Source organism: Rhipicephalus microplus, unplaced genomic scaffold, assembly GCF_043290135.1.
Source record: "Rhipicephalus microplus isolate Deutch F79 unplaced genomic scaffold, USDA_Rmic scaffold_293, whole genome shotgun sequence".
In the NCBI taxonomy this organism is placed as follows: Eukaryota; Metazoa; Arthropoda; class Arachnida; order Ixodida; family Ixodidae; genus Rhipicephalus; species Rhipicephalus microplus.
In genome coordinates, this window is record NW_027464862.1 from 55,001 (window position 1) to 60,000 (window position 5,000).

At 42.5% G+C, this 5,000-nt stretch overlaps 1 pseudogene; it reads left to right on the forward strand.

Moving 5' to 3' along the window:
• Positions 1-5,000, forward strand: part of LOC142793219 (large subunit ribosomal RNA) — an 11,510-nt pseudogene that overhangs the window by 3,207 nt on the left and 3,303 nt on the right.

The following is a 5,000-nucleotide window of genomic DNA, read 5'->3' on the forward strand; positions in this document are numbered from 1 at the left end:
CATCGATGTAAACAGCCTCTTGGCGGCCATTACACAAGGAACACCCAAAACTCGACGATAACAGCAAATCCGCGGCTGGTTTCGGCTGAATTCCGGTGCCGGGAGAGTCCTGGGGAGTATCCGAAGATAGGACAGCCAGTTTTGCGCGGGGATCTAGGGCGAAACGTCTGAAGATCGCCGGTTTTCCGACCGAAGTGAGTCCAGTTTCCCGCCAAAACATGGGCGCGGCCATATTGGATTGAGGTCAAATTTTCGCCAAAAGTGGAATAACTTTGGAACGAAAGGTCGCAGGAAGACAAAACTGGTATCATTTTGATCAGGAAAAAGTGCTAATAGTGATAGGAAAAAACGCGGTGTTCCTACGTTAACTCTAACACCAAAATCCGGAACCCCCCTATTACCAGGGTTGAAAACCTGCACATTGTGGCCAGGTTGAGCAACTGGATTAAACCAAATTTGGCGGAACTAGGAAATTCTTGCTGAAAACGCTCGGAACCAAGTCCTGGTGCCACAGAACAGCAGAATTATTCTTCTCAGTTCAAGAGGGCCACAAAAGAACAAGGAATTTCAACTTTCCTGACCATTTTCTACAGTTAGACAAAAACAGCAAATCCGAGGCTGGTTTCGGTTCTTTTCTGGAGCCGGCAGTTCTGGAAGTGCTTGAAGACTAGATACACGCTTTTGCTAGTAGTTCTGGGGCGAAACGACAGGAAATTGACATTTTCCGACTGTTCTGAGTTCGGATTCCCGTCAAAATGAGAGGCGGCCATCTTTGATTGAACACTTCACGCCAAAGGTAGAATAACTCCGGAACGAATCCCCGTAGAGAGACAAAACTGGTATCTATCTGTTTAGCGGAAAACGCCAACAGAGACAGGAAAAGTGCGGCGCCTCTACGCTGCCAAGAACACCTAAAACCGGCAACCTCTACTACCAAGGTTGAGGAACATCTCTGGCGATACCAGAACAAGTTAAAAAGGAGTAACTTTCTTCCAGACGGCAAACAACGGCTTCGAAGGCACAAACCCTTCTCTTGGAACACAGCGTGGAGATTAGGAGAAGATGTTGAAACCCAAGGGGATGAGAACGGAAACCCAGAAACAAGGACTGGAGGGAAGAGGACCTCTACAAACGGCAAACCCAGCAGTGGGGCCTACGTCAAAGGTCCTAAAAAACACAGGAAGCAATGACGACTCTGCAATTACAGACCCCACGCAAGGGGCGAAGACAGACAAGATACAGAAGAAGAAGACCAAGAGGGTGGAACAAAAACAAGTGACCAACAAAGAAGAGAAGGCAAAGAAAGAAGAACCACAAGGAGCGATGCCCGCCAAAGCTTCTCTTGAAACAGATTGGTGGAGCCCAACCGAGAATGACCAGGTAGAGGGAGGCAGCCGAGGAACCGAAACCGAAGAAGCTGAAGGAGGAGAGATCCACCCTCAAACACAAACGGCTGCTAACGAAGGAGCGCTAGACAACTGGGACGAAGACAGAAATTCACAATCGTCACTCCCAACCAGCCGCGGAGAAAAGGGTACAGTTTTGTCTAGACTTTCCAAAGCAGACAAGAATACTATGAGGGCTCTCATTAAAATCTCTACATTGACGGGCGGCGACGAGGCGGTAGCCCAGCAGATTGAAGCGATAATCTCCGAACAAGCTAAATTGAAAAACCTGGTAATGGAACAGGCCCAACAGATTGCGTTCCAAAAAGGCAGGATCGAAGAATTGGAGAAAAGAAGACAAGAAGAACCACTCGAACAAAGGGAAGAGCCAACACAGAGCAACACTCCCGCAACCGAGAGCCGACCAACCTATGCTCTGGTGGTATCTTCCGGAACAATGGAGAAAAAAGAGGTCGCATCGCTTCTGAGGCAGCGGGTGGATCCCCTCGACCTGGGAATCCAAGAAGCAACAATTCGGCCAGGGAGAGAGGGAATTGTCGTGATGACGAAGTCAAAAGAAGACTCAGCTAAGATTCTCCAGTTCATTCAGAAGGACAGAGAACTGAGAAATGTTGAAGCCAAGCTCCCAAAGGAGAACAGGATCCATAAGAAAATAATTGGACTCGAGGATGAAATTGACGAGGTCAATCTCCCAGCCCGAATCGTCAGGCAAAACCGTTTGGTGTGCTCGCCAGAAGACATAACAATAAAGAAGACATGGCCGGGCAAGAGAGGCAAGACAGTGATTCTCGCCCTAAATCGAAGTGCAAACAAAGCAATCGGAAGCCGAACTGCACTGAACATCGGCTGGTCACGATGCCCGATCTTTGACGACATCTTTTGGCCCAGATGCACAAGATGCGCCATGCACGGCCACATTGCTCCCGATTGCGATGGCCCCCAGCGCTGCATTAACTGTGGCCAACGAGGTCACTACCAAAGAGAATGTGAAGCAGAATCGCACTGCAACATCTGCGAGACTGAGGGTCGCACGGAGACAGATCATTCTATGATGTCCAGGGAATGCCCGGTATACATAACAAAGGTACAGGCCGAGAAAGGCAAAATTCTAGCTAGACTAAACTAAGAGTACCCAACACACAGGCACAATGGCGAATAGCACTGAAATACAAATAATACAGGTAAATTTAGGCAGGGCATTTAAGGCAAATCAGTCACTAAACAATTTTCAACAAGAAAAAGAATTCGACATATCTGTACTCCAAGAACCATATTCGCTCAACAACAAAATCATAGGGTTTCCGCTAAAGCATAAAGTTATAGCCAACAACAAAGACCCGAAGACAGCCATCATAATACACAAAGAAAATATAACCGCTTTCCCAATTATTATAGAACAAAAACTAATAGCAGTCAAGATAAATAAAGGTGAAAGAGAATTGTTAATTATCAACTGCTACTGTCCTCCGAATGAAAACGTCGAGCTGGCAATGTCAGCAATAGGAAACATTTTACAGAAATTTATAGACATTAACACGATAATAATGGGTGACTTCAACTCAAAACATCAAATTTGGGGAAGCACGGAGACGGATGAGAAAGGTGAAAAAGTATTAGAATTCACAGTATTACACAACCTGACATTATTAAATGCCAAAGAATCACCTCCGACATTTAAAACAAGTAGGGCGAGGGGTTGGATTGACCTCACCATATGTGACGCAAACCTAAACCAGGATATTAAAAGCTGGGAAGTACTTAAAACCTATAATCACAGCGATCACAGATACATTAAAGTTGTTATTAAAAATGAAGAACTTCCAGAGGAATATGGCCTAACGTTAAAAGGGCAAACAAAAGTCATGGAAAAGTTGCAAATTGATCCCTGGTTTGAGGAAGTCCAGGGGAAAATAAACACGAAGGAAAGTATTGAAGAAATAGTGAATACGCTACACGAGAAAATCGAGAAACTTAAGAAGGAATTCAGTAAAAAGAAAAAACCTTCTAAACAAAAACCGAATACTTGGTGGTCAAGAGACCTAGAAATTGAAAGGAAGAGAGTCAGAGCACTACGAAGGAGGTATCAAAAGGCGAAAGGGGATATCAGAGAACAATACAAAAAGGAATACTATAAAGAACATGACACGTATAACAACATGATAGAACAGGCTAAAAACAACAGTTGGAAAACTCTATGTACTAAGGCTACAAAAAATCCATTCATCCTACCGTATAAAATTGCACGAAATAAGATGAAAACCAAGGTTATGTTTAGAAGCATCACAAAAGAAAATGGAGAAGTCACAAAGACTCTTCAGGAAACAATAGAACACATTCTAGGAAATTTATACCCTAACTGCATGGAAAATGACGAGCCAGGACACAGTCAAATACAATCAAGCAACGGCACAATAAACAATAACAAACAGGGAGGAAATTGGACATCGGGAGCAGAAATGAGAGAAAGAAATTTACCCAGTGATGACCTCCCATTTACAGAGATTGAAGTAACGCAGATAGTAAAAAATCTGAGGAAAGATGTAACCCCCGGACCAGACAACCTAAAAACTAACCTCATACAAGTGATGTATGAAAGGCATAAGACTTTCTTTGTCAATCTTTTTAATGCATGCTTAAAGCACGGACATTTTCCTCAAAGATGGAAAGAATCTAAAATTATATTGATTCCAAAAGGGAACGGAGAGGACAAATCCGAGGAAAACAAATATCGCCCAATAGCTATTAACTCGATTTTGGGAAAAATATTAGAAAAGCTCATAAAAGATAGAATCTATTATTTCTTGTTTAAAAATCACCATTTTAACAAAAAACAATTTGGATTTACCCATGGGACATCAACAACCACGGCATTGGAAGAAATAATCAAACGAATAAACCAAGCGAAAATTGATAAGCTAAACAGCATGCTAATAGCACTAGATATTAAAAACGCATTCAATTCTATAAAACCCGAAGCAGTTATTCAGAAATTAGAGGAATATAAGTGTCCCAACAACCTAATAAAACTGGCGGACAATATTCTACGGAACAGGAAAATAATCTATGAAACAGATGGAGTAAAAATTAAGAAAACACTAACTTCAGGTTCCCCACAGGGGTCACCTTTAAGCCCACTCTGTTGGAATATAACAATAGGCGACCTATTAGAAACTCAGCTTCAAGAAGGAGTACACATCCAAGCCTTTGCGGACGACGTGGTGTTACACATAAAGTTCCGCTCAAGAAAAGAGGTGGAGGAAAAAGCTACGAAGGCACTAACACTAATAAATCAGTGGGCACATCAAAACGGAATAACCCTGAATAAGGAAAAATCGGAATATATGATAATCGGAAAGCAGTACATTAGCCATCAACCCCAAATAAAAATCGGACAGGATAAAATCAAAATGGTTAACGAAATGAAAATTCTAGGGGTGGTCTTGGACACAAAACTAACATTCCTCCCACATCTAAAATACTTAAAAAGAAAAGTAGACGAAGTCACGTATAATTTAAGTCGTACAATAAAAGACGACAAACATACAAATAGAAACACACTACAGTTAATATATAAAAGGGGTATAGAACGAATGG